At 47.7% G+C, this 16,236-nt stretch overlaps 6 non-coding genes across 6 annotated transcripts; 3 read left to right on the top strand and 3 right to left on the bottom strand.

Annotated features, from left to right (window-relative positions):
• Positions 1–1,914: 1,914 nt before the first annotated feature.
• Trnaa-cgc (transfer RNA alanine (anticodon CGC)) lies at positions 1,915–1,986 on the bottom strand. The gene has a single exon. It is a non-coding gene; the product is annotated as a tRNA-Ala (tRNA).
• Positions 1,987–8,555: 6,569 nt separating this feature from the next.
• Trnaa-cgc (transfer RNA alanine (anticodon CGC)) lies at positions 8,556–8,627 on the bottom strand. Its single transcript has one exon. It is a non-coding gene; the product is annotated as a tRNA-Ala (tRNA).
• Positions 8,628–8,745: 118 nt separating this feature from the next.
• On the top strand, positions 8,746–8,817 carry Trnaw-cca (transfer RNA tryptophan (anticodon CCA)). Its single transcript has one exon. It is a non-coding gene; the product is annotated as a tRNA-Trp (tRNA).
• A 6,712-nt stretch (positions 8,818–15,529) lies between these two features.
• Trnaa-cgc (transfer RNA alanine (anticodon CGC)) lies at positions 15,530–15,601 on the bottom strand. Its single transcript has one exon. It is a non-coding gene; the product is annotated as a tRNA-Ala (tRNA).
• A 118-nt stretch (positions 15,602–15,719) lies between these two features.
• Trnaw-cca (transfer RNA tryptophan (anticodon CCA)) lies at positions 15,720–15,791 on the top strand. The gene has a single exon. It is a non-coding gene; the product is annotated as a tRNA-Trp (tRNA).
• A 318-nt stretch (positions 15,792–16,109) lies between these two features.
• On the top strand, positions 16,110–16,181 carry Trnac-gca (transfer RNA cysteine (anticodon GCA)). Its single transcript has one exon. It is a non-coding gene; the product is annotated as a tRNA-Cys (tRNA).
• Positions 16,182–16,236: the final 55 nt, after the last annotated feature.

Below are 16,236 nucleotides of genomic sequence, written 5' to 3'. Positions count from 1 at the left end.
TGATATTGCAAACAGAATTTTAGCCCTTGCAGGCTGGTACATTCGGCGAGGTAATATTTTTAAAGTCGCTTTCAAGGCTACCGCTTTACCTCGGTATAAAGGTGGTCTCGCCCTTAAAGATGTTGAATTACATTGCTTAGCGATTTTTCTAGCTCGAACATCAAGGATCTTACGATATAGTCAGACAGGTCTTACAGCGCGTCTATTCCAGCAGTTACGACCACCGGATATGACGCCACCGATAAATGTTGGACATATCCTCCCCTAGCTCGTTCATATTCGCCGATATTACGTGGAGTCCAGCTATGTGCATCAACACCTGCAAGCATTCACTGCTGCTGCTGTCTACAGTGTATTTACGAATCGGCAACAGAATAACTCTATAGAAATGAAGTATCCTGGCAAGAACTGGCGACAAATTTGGGTGAATATCAGCACTCCTCTTCTTCGTTCCCGAGTTCGTTCCGTGTGGTATGATGTTGTGAACGAGGTGATGCCCACGGGGGAGAAATTGTGTAAGATTCAACTACGGCTTACACCGACTTGCGACACATGTGGCCATGTGGAAACATTGCAACACATATTATACTGCACCCCAGATCAGACGCAAATCTGGAATTGGACGAGAATGAAACTGGCTCTTATTAATAGAACGACGCCATCCGCAATACAACTGCAAGATATATTCCACCCGGACTGGAATTTATTTCCGAAATCTAAAAATAATAGCTATACCTGGTTAATTGGACAGTACCTATATTATATGCTGACGACTAAACCGCCTACACTTTCTGATTTTCATATGTATCTTATTGCCGAATATTACGCGATCAAACGATTACGAAAGTATAAAGAAAAGTTGCAGAATTTTCTCACCGTTGCTTTGAATGATGGGAAGCTTTAAGTGTGCGAACCAATGGGTACGATCATTGCTTTTTTATTTATTTCTTCTCTTATCAGGGTATCTAATTGTCAGTTTTCAGGACTCCATTGCTTCATAGGTTGTACAATGTGTGCACCTAAGGTCAACGAGAAGCAGCATGCAACAGGATGCCAAACTTGTGGAGCCAGTATTTATTTCTGTTTTTTACTTTACTCAGAAGACAGGTATAGTTCGATTTGACGACGTTTAACAGACGGGGCCGTATTTCTTTCTAGATACCCATCTTTCCTCTATACGGAACTTTATTTTTCTATTATTATTTATGATGCTGAAAGAGAAACCTCTGATCTTGTTGTTTTTGTCTACACCAACTCAAGGAACACACAATAGTACCCCGTTACTTTAGTTAATAACTACAGGAAAACAACGCGGCGTTAATCTTGGCGAACATACTCTCAAAGCTAAGAGAAGACAACTTTGAATCATGCCTTCAGGAAACTGATCATCGACGACTGCAGAACGAAACGGATACATTTATCCTATTATTAAGTGAAGACGAGCTTGAGACGTAGTGATCCTGAGATCTACCACCGCAAAAAAAATCCACTAATATAGCGCAGAAGCTAGCCGAAGAAGGCACACAAACGTGAGCGTATGGATGGGCTGTGTGGGGAGAAGGGAGGCCCAAAAAAAAAAAAGTCGTCGAGCATTCCACTGCAGATCGAGAGGTCCCCGGTTCAATCCCGGGTGCCCCCTTCATTTTTCAGTATCTCGAAAAAACAAATGACGATTGTCGCGGTGAGTTGCAAATACACGTTTGAGATGCACCCTGCACGCCATACCGAAGGCTTTGGAGCAACATTTCAATGGGGGGGATCGCAGCCCAGGGTCTTGCAGGTCATCGTCCTCCCGCCATGAGGTAGAACTGTACGAAATCCACTTGCTTGGGGGAAGAATCTTGTACACTGAATTTTGTAGAATATGGTGATAGGCAAAAGTTTTCATGTACTGCTGCACGTAGAAACAAAAATTGGAGGAGCTGGGATTTGAACCCAGGACTTTCTGCATGCGAAGCAGACACTCTACCACTGAGTTACACCCCCGCCAGAGCAAGTACATCTGGGACGAGTGTCTCGTGGATCCTACTGTCATTATTTCTTAGGTTTGAACGGTACAGTAAGTGTTCGACGAACCTATTCATGACAAGACCTAAGCAGCGTCGACTCCGTGGTGCAAAGGTAGCGCGTCTGACTTAAGATCAGAGGCTTGCGTGTTCAAATCACGTCAGGGTCACAATGAAATTTTCGTTTACGAAAGCTATAGGCGAATATGTCAGTTTAATCAGATACCAAACGATTACGGAGAATGGACGAACAGAACTTGCTTGAAAAAAGCTACTAGTGCAATTTTCGCGTTCTGACATTGAGGTGAAGGCGGACTCGCACTTTCTCCAGGCGCGAAGTGTCTAGTATTTTTGATATTTATATCGTTTAACGCTAATATATAACTGAGAGATAATGATTACGCAATATTTTGCTCGATTAGACGTCTTTAGCCAGGCAGAGTATAATATTTTTCCTTAAGTTATGGGAACAGAAAGATCGTAAAAGGGGGTATAGCTCAGTCGTGTCTGCTTCGCATGCAGAAAGTCCTGGGTTCAAATCCCAGCTCCTCCAATTTTAAGTCTACTCGCGGCTGGCGAGGTGTGCGGACGTGCGCTGTTTACGTCCCCGCAGTTCCGGACCCGCTCCGCGGCGAGTGGTGAGTGAACACGGTGGGACTAGCCGTTTCTCGAGGGCTTTAGTCATGTTCACGTGGTAACGATGGAGACTCATTTCCGTACAAACACACTGAAATTTAGTTTCGACGACGATAATGCACGACCTAAGCCATACGAAATAGAGGCCTATTTGCGCGATGTAGTGAAGTTACAATTCGACGATGTTATCGGGATCCATTTGTCGATAGTAAGCCGAACAGTCTACGTGAAGATGTCGAACACAGACTGCTGTGCACGAGTAATAGCCTCTTCGGGAGGTCGATTTAAGTTCACCCATTGTGACGGTAACGTGGGGGATGTGACGGTTGAAATGGCGGGACTTGGCGCAGGACCATTAGGATCTTTGAACTTCCGTTTGAGGTGCCTGCAGGGCAGATCAATAATGTTCTTACTACATATGGCACGGACTTAAGTAATACAGCGGAGAAGTGGACAACTTTCAATACCTTCCCTGTTCTCAATGGAGTGCGGCAGGTAAAAATTGATCTTCGGCGTCACGTCCCTTCATATATATACGTCAGTGGATGTAGAGCCATTGTAATGTATGAAGGGCAGCCCCGAACGTGCTCAGGTTGTGGTAAGGAAGGCCATGTTCGCTCGGACTGCATGCAGCGGAGGATAGCGCAGTTACCAGTGGGAGAAGCCGTAAGACCTGCGACTATGCAGTCGTTGCCGGTAAGTTACGTTGCGGCAGTCAGAGGACCGGAACCGGACCACTTACTAGTAGAGGAGGCGGCTCCTCGCCCGTCACCACCTGAGACCCACGATGCGCCCATAGTCACGAACCAGATAGCGGCGACAAACTTATTCGCTGCCCAGTCGGAGCAACGGGTCGCTCCCGATGACGAGGGCCATGCCGCAGTTGCTGCGGCTGAAAACGTCGTGCTCCAGGATCCGGAGGGCCCGCAGGAACCGGACCAGACCGTATCTTCCGATAGTGAGATGAGCCGACCACGGCACTCACCCCGCAGACGGAAAAAACAACGGATTGCGCCCCCGAACGCGGACCAGACGGCGAAGGAGGTGCGTGAAAAGGCTCAGCGGGTTGCCCGCACACTTGGAGGTACACCGGTAGCACACGACGATGGCATCCTCCAAGTCCTCATTCCGGCAGGCATTCTTGCGACGACCGAGCCACCTAACCCACCCACCGAACAGATGGTAGTGCACGCGACACTGGAGGTGACCCCGCATGACATACCCATGCAGACACTTGACGGCGACACGACGGAGGTTGGACTCCGGGCGACCGGCAACTGGGCCGATGATGTGGAAAGCGTTCCACCAGGAGGGGACTTGAATGACGATCCTATGGTTGGTGTGGGGACAGCGATAATGCGCGGGGTCGGGGATGATACGGATGGGATTCCCACCCGCCCCAGCGAACAATAATCTATAGTGCGTGTAGTCACAGAAAAGGCCTTCCTCCCTTCCATCAGCGACTTCTGCACAAGCTTACAGGATAGGGACTGTCAACATCAACAGTATCAGCAGCAATCTCAAACTGCAGACCTTACGTGATATGTTATATGCGGCCGAACTCGACGTGGTCTTACTACAAGATGTGAAGAACATAGACCTCGCCACGATTAGTGGATATATAGCCTTCACTCATCCCGGGACTGTGCAAGAACTTGGAACAGCCATCCTCACAAAGGAAGGGATACTAGCGACTGACGTAGAGTACCTCCCAACGGCGAGAGGCATGGCGCTCACCATTTACGATACTCGTATCGTCAACGTCTATGCCCCTTCAGGCACTGGTAATAGACCACAACGGGCGGCATTTTTTACCGATGCTATTGCACCATTGCTTGTAGGCCATTACGACCACATTATATTCGGTGGCGACTACAACTGCGTCCTATCTCCGAAAGACCAGACGCCACATTTTAACACTTGTCCGGATCTAGCGGCTATCATACGGGACTTTCATTTTATTGATACCTGGGAACACGTCAATGGCGATAGGCCAGGATTCACGCATATCACGACTCACTCCGCCAGCCGACTCGATCGTATTTACGTCACGCTGGATTTAAGTCGAAGACTTTTACAGACGGAGATATGGCCGACCGTCTTCTCTGACCACGCGGCGTACATTTGTACAATCAACCTCCAACGACAAGGGACGTACCGTGGAAGAGGATACTGGAAGTTGAATGTATCGCATTTGGACGAACAGGCATGCCATGAACTCTTCGCTGCGTCTTGGGCGGCTTGTGAGAGAAGGTTTTCTCAATATGCCTCGGCGTTGGAATGGTGGCTAAACTGTGCAAAACCGACAATCAGGAAGTCCTTTATGAGATACTCCCGTGACAGGAAGGAGTGGTACACCAGGACGGTCGAGTTCTATTTCCAGGTCCTTCGAGACTTATACCGCCCGGACGCGTCGATTATAGACAATCACCAAGAAATACAACGGATAAAAGCCACGATTACGGCTTTGACGCGTCAAAAGCTCATCGGGTGCAAAGTCAGGGCGCGACTTCGTGACGGTGTCGCAGGCTAGCAACCTTCCACCTATCACGTACTTAAGGAGCGGACAGGTCGCCGCAGGAAACTGGTCACTGAACTACGGACGGAGGACGGATGTTTGTTGTTGCAGCAGCGAGAGATATCAGCTGAGATGAAGCACTATTATGCGACTATATACGCCGCTGGCCCTGTGGATCGCGAGGCGATGGAGGCTTTACTGTCGGGTATAACCCGCAAGGTGAATCAGACGGAAGCAATTCAATTGTTGGCTGAACCTACTGCAGAGGAAGTAGAAGATGCACTGCTGACGGGCCCTGAGAACAAGTCACCTGGGCCAGACGGCCTACCGGTGGAGTTCTATCGCACATTTAAACGACTGTTGTTACCGAAACTGACGTGCATATGCCAGGAATTAATGGACCCCGACAAAGACATCGCGCGACAATTCAGTGAGGGCCTGATCATACCGGTTCCTAAGTCGCCATTGGCGCAATCCGCAAAACACTACCGCCCGCTCACACTTCTAAACTGTGATTATAAGATCTTTGCAAGGATTATAGCTAGGAGGCTCAAACCGGTGATGAACACGGTTACAGCCCCGCCCCAAACGAGTGTCGGTATAGGTCGCAACATTCACGACACCTTGTGTGACTATCGCGACGTCATAGCGATAGCTGCCGCCTGTCGCATTCCGTGCGCCTTGGTTGCTCTCGATTTTGACAAAGCATTCGACCGTGTGAACCATGAGTATTTACTGAAAACCATGCAGACAATGAACTTCCCCCACCGTTTCCTCACCATCATCGCACGTCTGCTGCGCCACTCCCAGTCCACGATTTTGCTCAACGGGCGATCAGTGGGGCCGATAACTATTGAAAGTTCGGTCAGACAGGGCTGCCCTATGTCGATGGCGCTGTTTGCTATCGCCATCGAGCCGCTATTAACAGCGCTGACCTCCCACCTCCAGGGTGTCCTGATGTATGGTCAAAAGTTTGTATGCCGCGCCTACGCGGATGATGTGGCCTTTCTTGTGCGAACCACGGCTGTGATACAGACGGCGATGGACATAGTAGAGCAGTATAGGAAGGCGGCGGGGGCTCAGTTGAATGTAATGAAGTCCGGTGTCCTGAACATCGGTCGCGGATTGAAGGCCCCTATTCCTGGACAGATCAAGGTGATCACGGTCATGAAGTGCTTGGGAGTGAAATTTACTCGTGACATCCGCCGCACGATTGCAATCAATTACAAAGATTTGCTAAATACAGTGCGCGCGAGCATACGTCAACATACCCTCAGGTCGCTGGACGAAATACAACGCGTGGCCTTGATGAACATTTATCTCGTCTCTAAAGTTAACTACGTGGCACGCGTACTTCCGCTACCCCTCCCGATGGCAGGCAGATTGTTAGCTGCCTTCGGCCACTTCGTCAGCCGCGGCCACATTTTCAAAGTCAAGTATTCTACGTTGACTCTACCGTCGGTGTCAGGTGGTCTCAACCTCATCGACGTCTATACGAAGACACGGGCCCTGTACGTCAGTTCTACGTTTAGCAGATGGAAGAATTCGCCTAATAGTATCACCACTTTTCTATTGAACGAAATAAAGCCGGCTAATCTTGACGCGCCTGTGGATGTTCATCACATACCAGACGACCTTCATCATATCAAGCAATTTTTGCTTGACTATAGCTACGTCCGCCTGGGAATGCCTGAGGAACAAATAGTCACAGTGCGAGCAGTGTACAAATATTTGCTCACGACGCACGCTCGAAACAGTATTGAAGTTAAGTACCCCGAGGCAGTCTGGCCACGTGTATGGAGAAGTGTTCATCATCCACATTTGCCAACGGGAGTGAGAGCATTGTGGTATTACGTGGTCAATAGAAAACTTCCCACGACTTCCCGCTTACATTCGATACATTTGGCTGATACTTCCCTTTGTGCAACCTGTAACGTGCAAGATACTGATGAACACACATTCGTATGCGGTACGGCGCATGACATCTGGAAAGCGGTTAGAAACCTCTTGGCATTTCTACAACGCACGTCCCCTCAAGCCATCACCCTTAAGAGTCTACTTCTACCGGACGATGACCTCTACCCTACCACGAAACGAAATGCCGTAAACTGGCTGAAAGGACAAGCAATCTACTATATTATTACAAACTCAGAACGTAGCATTGGAGACTTTTCTACATATTTACAAACACAGCACGATGGACTTCGCAAACTTCCACATTATAAACAGGAATACGCAAATTTTCTCATCAAAGCGATCATGGATGCCCCACAGAACTGGCGGGTGTAAAGCTAAGAGTAGACAAGACAGGACAGTAAAGAGAAGAGACCACACGATGAAACAGGACGAACTCGGAACGGAGTGAACACATTGCAACCCGAGAAGCTGACCTTACAGTTTTCCGACGTAAGAGGGCCACTAAGGTACGGTTGCCAAAGGTAATTTGAGAAAAATCACGAACAACCACAATGCCGATGGAGGCGGCACATACAGAGGATTTCTTCTCGGAGATGGCATTCATGAGTCGAAGCCACTCATCCCTTTTGTTTTCATTTACTTTATGTTATACCATATACACAAAAAAAAAAAAAAAAAAATAATAATAATAATAATAAATTTAAAGCGTAGAAGCTAGCCGACGAAGGCAGAAAAGGTGCGCGATTGGATGGGCTATGTGGGGAGAAGGGAGGCCCAAGAAAAAAAAAAAGAAAAAATAAAAAAAAAATGGATAAGGCATCGGTCTCCTAAACCGGGGATTGTGGGTTCGAGTCCCACCAGAAAAAAAAAAAAAAAAAAAAAAAAAAAAAAAAAAAAAAAAGGGGTATGATTCCTGCTTAGGGTGCAGGAGGTCCCCGGTTCAAATCCCGGACGAGCCCTAGCGTTTTGTGCAAACTGATCGCACGTCAGTGGCTGAGTCAGCGCAAAAAGCTCGCCGTCAATATCAAATGAATTTCTTATTCGATGTGAGCAATTGACACTCGGGTCCGACCCGTGAAGGCGATTACGAAGGTTTCGGGTACAGATGGTAGCAGATGAAAAAAAAAAAAAAAAAAAAAAAAAAGTCGCAGAGCATTCGACTGCAGATCGAGAGGTCCCCGGTTCAATCCCGGGTGCCCCCTTCATTTTTCAGTATCTCGAAAAAAACAAATGACGATTGTCGCGGTGAGTTGCAAATACATGTTTGAGATGCACCCTGCACACTATACCGAAGGCTTTGGAGCAACATTTCAATGGGGGGGATCGGAGCCCAGGGTCTTGCAGGTCATCGTCCTCCCGCCATGAGGTCGAACTGTACGAAATCCACTTGCTTGGGGGAAGAATCTTGTACACTGAATTTTGTAGAATATGGTGATAGGCAAAAGTTTTCATGTACTGCTGCACGGAGAAACAAAAATTGGAGGAGCTGGGATTTGAACCCAGGACTTTCTGCATGCGAAGCAGACACTCTACCACTGAGTTACACCCCCGCCAGAGCAAGTACATCTGGGACGAGTGTCTCGTGGATCCTACTGTCATTATTTCTTAGGTTTGAACGGTACAATAAGTGTTCGAGGAACCTATTCATGACAAGACCTAAGCAGCGTCGACTCCGTGGCGCAACGGTAGCGCGTCTGACTCCAGATCAGAAGGTTGCGTGTTCAAATCACGTCGGGGTCACAATGAAATTTTCGTTTACGAAAGCCATAGGCGAGTATGTCAGTTTAATCAGATACCAAACGATTACGGAGAACGGACGAACAGAACTTGCTTGAAAAAAGCTACTAGTGCAATTTTCGCGTTCTGACATTAAGGTGAAGGCGCCGACTCGCACTTTCTCCAGGCGCGAAGTGTCTAGTATTTTTGATATTTATATCGTTTAACGCTAATATATAACTGAGAGATAATGATTACGCAATATTTTGCTTGATTAGACGTCTTTAGCCAGGCAGAGTATAATATTGTTCCTTAAGTCAGTTCCGCTTTAGACGCCGTGCAGTGTGGACGTGCCTAGTCTTCCGCTCCGCCGTAGCGTTACGTATAGTGGACTATCGTTTTTGTTTACGTGTTGTGTTGCAACTTCTGTGAGTGTTTCTCCGTCGTTGTTTCGTACCTTGTGTTACTTTCTGTCCTTATTTCAGTGTTTTTTGTGTAGCGGTTTCTACCGCATCTTTTGAAAATGTCGTCCCAGGTTATTCCTCGTCAGGCTACAGTTAGTTTTGCTTTTGACAAGTCAACCCGCCATGTGCAACCTAGTTCTCTTGAGATTCATGATTGGTTGGTAGATACCTTTGGTGTTCATTCGGATCAGGTGCACACTGCTTATTTTGATACCGAACTGTATGTTTTCTTTGTTAAGTTTATGGACCCACTTCAGGTTGATAAAATTCTTTCTAAATACGGTCATCAAGGTCTCTTTCGGCATCGGGATGATTCTGTAAGTACCGTGCTGCTTTCCAATGCTTCCATTACGTACACCAGTGTTCGTGTTTACAACCTTCCACCGGAGGTGGATAATGTCTATCTTAAGGAGGGTCTACAGAAGTATGGTGATGTAAAGAGCGTTCGCCTTGAACGCTGGTCAAGCCAACATCGCCTGCAATGTTACAGTGGTATTCGTTCAGTCGAAATGCACGTTAAGCAGAATATTCCATCTCACCTGCAGATCGGTGGATATCGTGTCCATGTAACATATAGTGGTCAGGTTGGCACCTGTTTTTTGTGCAATGAAAGTGGTCACGTGCGTACCGACTGTCCGCGGAGAGTTTTTGTTTTAAAAAATTCTCTCGAACAGCGTCGCAAGTTAACGGTCGCTGACCTCGTTGCAGGTGGTTCTGCTCTTGGTGTAGCACAGTCCAGTGGTAGTAGCGCCCCGCCACAGGTTTTGCGCATCCCTGACACAGAATTTCCTCCTTTGCGTGCTAAATCTGATGTTGTTCCGTCTGTCCCTCAGGTGGGTGTGCCACTTTTGAATAATAAGAGGCGTCGCCCACACGATGGAAATAGTACGGATGAGGATCTCCCTGAGATGCCCCAGTCCGAGCGACCGGCATCCTCCGAGCCACTGTGTACTGTAGCTGCTCCCTGCCCTCCTGAGGTAGCGGTTCCGGTGGCGGCTGCTGGCGCCCCTCCGGCCTCCGACGCAGCTTCTCTCGAGTCGGGTCGTCGGTCGGGCCTGTTGGCGCCGTCTTCCGAACCGACTTCGATGTCACAACAAGTGGAGCCGCGACAACTTCCTGCTTCGCTGCCCCATCCCTCTGCCAGCGGAGCTGCTCCGCTTCCTTCCAACTCTGCGGCCTCGGACCTTCCTGCTCACGTTTCGCCTCCGTGCAGTCCATGTTTGCCGGAAGCTAGTGCAGGTGTTGACCATTCCGTTTTGTCGGATGTTGCCCCCGCGACCCCGGATCCCGCATGTGGACCGGCGCGGGTGGTGTCGGATACAGAACTTGACCCTCCTACGTCACCGACGGCTGAAGCTTCCTTGCCCGTCAGCCGACGCAAGTTACGCGTTCAGCCGAACGTTAATGCTGTTCGTAAAAAACCGAAACGTAAGGGATCCGCGGAACGGGGTAGCAGTCCCCCTCCCTCGGAAGCCTCCGTCACCCCTGCTATGGACTGTGACGCTGGTGCGTCGGTGTAGGTGATTTGTTTTCTCGCTTTTCTCTCTATGGTTCAAGCATACACCTTTCTTACCTTAAATGTTAACCGTATTGAGTCCGACGTTCGCATTGCCTCTTTGCGGCAGTTTATTTACGACGCCTGTGCGGACGTAGTGTTTTTGCAGGAAGTGTTGTTTTCTGATCTCTCTCTACCTGGATTTCAAACTGTTTTTAATGTCGCGCCGGAATATTCAACAGGAACTGCTCTTTTCTTTCGAGAGGGCATTCCTATTACTGACATTGAATTCCTTGACTCTGGCCGTGGGATTGGTTGTCGTCTTTTTGATCTCCGCCTCGTTGTTTTGTATGCCCCCTCTGGTTCGGGTCACACTGTGGCTCGATCGCGCTTTTATAAAGAAGAGCTTATTTATCTTTTGCGCCAGAGTCCTCGGAGTCTCCTGCTCGGAGGCGATTTTAATTGTGTTTTACGCCCTGAAGACCAGTCCCCCAATTTTAATTATTGCCGTGATTTACATGACTTAGTTCGTACGATGCATCTGCGTGATGTTTGGGAACACAAATATCCAACCCTGGTGAAATATACGTTTTTTACCGCGTCCTCATGCAGTAGACTCGACAGATTCTATTTATCTGATTTTTTATGTGATAAAATTCTTTCTGTCGATGTTATTCCTACTAGTTTTTCTGACCATTGTGCTTTTACTGCAACTGTAAATCTTAGTCACCAACCTGCAAAACTTTATCGTTCCCAGTGGATGTTAAATGTTTCCCACCTTGCCGACAGTGATATGGATGATGTTATAAGCGGCGTGTGGGAGCGATGTCTTCGCTCTGTCCCGCGATACCCCTCCTTGCTGGTTTGGTGGACTGCGTTTGCCAAGCCCAAGATTCGTCAGACTTTGATTTTTTACTGTGCTGCAAGGGCGCGTGATTTTAAGAACACGCATGAATATTACTACTCTGTCCTGCGTGAACTATATGACGCGGCGGGTACCTCTCCTCTGCGGATCCATGATGTTCGTCGTATTAAAGCCAAGCTCTTGAGCCTTAAACGACGACAGATGGATGGTCTGCGAGTTAAGTCGAAACCTCACTCTCTTGTTGAAGGTGAACTGACATCCTTGTACCACCTGCTACGGCATCAGACTCGTCGTCGTCGCTCCTTCATCTCTTCTCTTACGGTGGATGATGGACGACAGCTTATTGCACAGGAGGAAATGATTCGTGCTCTTCACCAATATTACACTAGTCTCTATTCTGCCGATGATTCTGGTGAGTCTCTTTCGGAAGATGTCTTTGGGGATCTAACTGCGACGATCGCGCCTGACGCGAACGGCGAATTTCTCCGGGAGTTCCAGGTAGATGATGTTTTCGATTTTATTGCTCGCTCTCCGTCCAGTAAATCGCCGGGTCCAGACGGCCTGCCTAAAGAATTTTATCTCCGTTTTTGGCCTCTTTTGGGTGGCATTTTTACGCAGATTTTAAATGAGATTGTCAGGGGGATGGATGTGCCTGCCGATTTTAAAGTAGGGAAAATTGTTTTAATTCCGAAGTCCTCTGGTCGTTTATCTGCTGCCAATCTTCGTCCGCTCACATTGCTGAATTTTGACTACAAGACAGCTGCTAGAGCGCTCAACAGCCGGTTGTCTTCTCTGCTTCGGGGTGTGATTGGTGCACATCAATGTTGTTTTCATGATAGATCTATTCTGACACCAGTAGCCGAATATCGGGATGTTGTCTCGGTTGCGGCGGTTACAAACGTACATTGTGCCTTTGCCTTCCTTGATTTTTATAAGGCTTTTGATCACGTCAGTCATGTGTTTTTAGATCGTGTTTTAGGTACAATAGGTTTTAACGCTTCATCACGTGGTGTTCTTGGCAATTTGTATAGGGGAATAACAGCTCGGGTGTCAGTCAATGGGCAGCTGACGCCGCCCATTGCTATCCGCCGCGGAGTGCCTCAGGGTAGTCCGCTCTCTATGTCTTTATTCGTATTGTCCCTGGAACCGCTGCTTCGGACTATTGCTCTCAAGCTTCAGGGTATGTCCCTCTCTGGTGGGAAGCTCTCTGTTAAGGCATATGCGGATGATGTCGTTGTTCTCCTCCGTCAACGTGATGATATCCCGTTGTTAAAAGGGGCAGTTGATGCATACTGTCGTGTCTCTGGAGCGCGTCTCAATCAGGGTAAATGTAAGTTCCTTGATATTCGAGGATTTCGCGATGCTGACGTCCCTTGGGCCACTTTTGTCGATCGCCATACGTCCTTGGGGATTATCATTGATCGGTGTCCTCTAAAAATGGCGGCTCTCAATTGGAAATCTGTCACCGAGAAGATACAGGGGGCTCTGATGGTCCATGAGCAGCGCTCTGCTACCATTTTGCACAAAGTCAGAATTTTAGACACCTACGTTTTATGTAAAGCTTATTATGTTGCTCAGCTGTTCCCACTTCCCATGATGGTGGCGAAAAGGTTGCGCCAATTGTCTAGCAGGTTTATATGGAAGGGCCATCTATTCAAGTTACGTTACGAGGTAATGACGAAACCGCGTATCTCCGGAGGCTTGGGCCTCTCTGACATTACTCGCAAGGCGTCTGCTTTGTACGTCCGCCGAACGACTCTAATTGTTACGCAAGAAGTGACTTCAATTACATCCAGGCTTTTTACTGTTGTGCGTCCGGCGAGCCTTGCTCCACCTGTCGATGTCGGACGCCTAAATTTTAAGTTGAAACACATTCGGGAATTTTACATTGCGGTGAGTTACCTCGGTGACGTCTTCTTGCGGCGACCGGTGCCAACGACCAAGGGCTTGATTGCCCGCTGGGAGGGGCTGGCCGGTCCCAATCCAATAGAACTGGCGTCTCCACCTGTGTCCTGGAGGAACGTCTGGAAGAATGTTAGTCTGCCGATCCACTCTATGGCCGTGGCGTCCACGTGGTATAGGGTCATAAATAATTTGGTTCCCACCAATGTACGACTGCACCGTATTGGTCTTTCTGACACGGACACCTGTACTCGGTGCGGTCTCGTGGATACCCTTGAACATCGATTCACCTGCTGTGGGCACCTTGCTAATTGGCGTTGGCTCAGAAAACAACTTGCTTTTGTCACTAGGTCTGCTGAAGCCGCTTATACTATTGACATCATCGTCCGGCCCGATTCTTCCTTTTTTCCGCGAACGAAGCTCCATACCGTCATGTGGTTGATTGGCCATTTCGTACATTTTGTCAACAGTTGTCATGAAGAGGATGGACACCTAGCGTTTCGGCAGTACATGCTTACTGCTTACTGGCAGCGCTTGCGATTGCCAGGCCTCCGAGATGATTTTGCCAATATGCTTAGCCTGACATTTGAAAGAGAGGGTGTTGGCTAAGGTCACCTGTGTGAGCCATTTTCTTTTATACTGTTTCTGGATTTGCCGCCTTTATGTATGTTTCTTCTCTACACCAGGACTGAAGTTTTTCGTGTTTTAATCCTTATTTCAGTAAGCAGTCTACATTATATAATCATGTTTTAGGATTTTAATTTCAGTAGTGTACTTCTTTTGAAGTGGCTGTGTTGTGGATGTTCCTTAATATTTTTTTCAATAGATATATTTGTTAGAGGAATAATAATTACGGATTCATTTTCTCATAATGTGCTGAGACTGAATTGCAGGCAATTAAAAAAAAAAAAAAAAAAAAAAAAAAAAAAAAAAAAAAAAAAAAAAAGGGGTATGATTCCTGCTTTGGGTGCAGGAGGTCCCGGGTTCAAATCCCGGACGAGCCCTACTGTTTTGACCGTGCTGAAGAGTAGGTGGAGCTCACCCACGTTTGCAGCTCTGCAATGAAGAATAGATGCCTGCCGCAGCACGCTTTGTGCAGCTCTACGGTGATGAAGGGACCGTTTGATATGGCAAGAATCTGACACCAGTAAATTACATGGGTCGATTGCTGTAGAAGAGCCTACAGTAATCTTGCATGCAACGGAAAACAAAGGTTGTCTTTGCAGAACATGTGCACCGTGAGTGGAGGCGAACCTCATCTGATTAGCGACGACGACAACCAAAGGATGGGATACAAGACTGAGCGTAGTTAAGAGTTTTTCACTATTAGTGCCATTCACACTTCAACAGAGCTGTGACAAGGCGAGTGCAGCGAGCTCAGGAAAGCCAGTATGAAGCGCACTTGAAGTAGTCCTGAAGAAATGGATTATAAATTTTGCCGGCCAGAATGGAGCTACGAGCGTTCTGAGTTACTGAATACCGGTGCACTATGGGAGCAAGAGCATTTGACAGTAAAGTGACGCGATATCCGTGTAGCACACGACATTTATTATCCCTGCATAAGCAGACGTGACGTTATCTCGGAAATGGAACCCGAAAAGGGGTTTAAAAAAAGTCGTGTTTCCGCCCGGGATCGAACCGGGGACCTTCTGCGTGTAAAGAATATAAAAAAAAAAAAGTCGTAGAGCATTCGACTCAGATCGAGAGGTCCCCGGTTGAATCCCGGGTGCCCCTTCATTTTTCAGTATCTCGAAAAAAACAAATGACGATTGTCGCGGTGAGTTGCAAATACATGTTTGAGATGCACCCTGCACACTATACCGAAGGCTTTGGAGCAACATTTCAATGGGGGGGATCGGAGCCCAGGGTCTTGCAGGTCATCGTCCTCCCGCCATGAGGTCGAACTGTACGAAATCCACTTGCTTGGGGGAAGAATCTTGTACACTGAATTTTGTAGAATAGGGTGATAGGCAAAAGTTTTCATGTACTGCTGCACGGAGAAACAAAAATTGGAGGAGCTGGGATTTGAACCCAGGACTTTCTGCATGCGAAGCAGACACTCTACCACTGAGTTACACCCCCGCCAGAGCAAGTACATCTGGGACGAGTGTCTCGTGGATCCTACTGTCATTATTTCTTAGGTTTGAACGGTACAATAAGTGTTCGAGGAACCTATTCATGACAAGACCTAAGCAACGTCGACTCCGTGGCGCAACGGTAGCGCGTCTGACTCCAGATCAGAAGGTTGCGTGTTCAAATCACGTCGGGGTCACAATGAAATTTTCGTTTACGAAAGCCATAGGCGAGTATGTCAGTTTAATCAGATACCAAACGATTACGGAGAACGGACGAACAGAACTTGCTTGAAAAAAGCTACTAGTGCAATTTTCGCGTTCTGACATTAAGGTGAAGGCGCCGACTCGCACTTTCTCCAGGCGCGGAGTGTCTAGTATTTTTGATATTTATATCGTTCAACGCTAATATATAACTGAGAGAGAATGATTACGCAATATTTTGCTTGATTAGACGTCTTTAGCCAGGCAGAGTATAATATTTTTCCTTAAGTTATGGGAACAGAAAGATCGTGAAAGGGGGTATAGCTCAGTCGTAGAGCATTCGACTGCAGATCGAGAGGTCCCCGGTTCAATCCCGGGTGCCCCCTTCATTTTTCAGTATCTCGAAAAAAACAAATGACGATTGTCGCGGTGAGTTGCAAA

This window comes from Schistocerca serialis, chromosome 4, assembly GCF_023864345.2.
Source record: "Schistocerca serialis cubense isolate TAMUIC-IGC-003099 chromosome 4, iqSchSeri2.2, whole genome shotgun sequence".
NCBI classification, from domain to species: domain Eukaryota; kingdom Metazoa; phylum Arthropoda; class Insecta; order Orthoptera; family Acrididae; genus Schistocerca; species Schistocerca serialis.
Note: the sequence above shows the minus strand (reverse complement) of the source record. Positions and strands in the feature narration are given on the sequence as shown.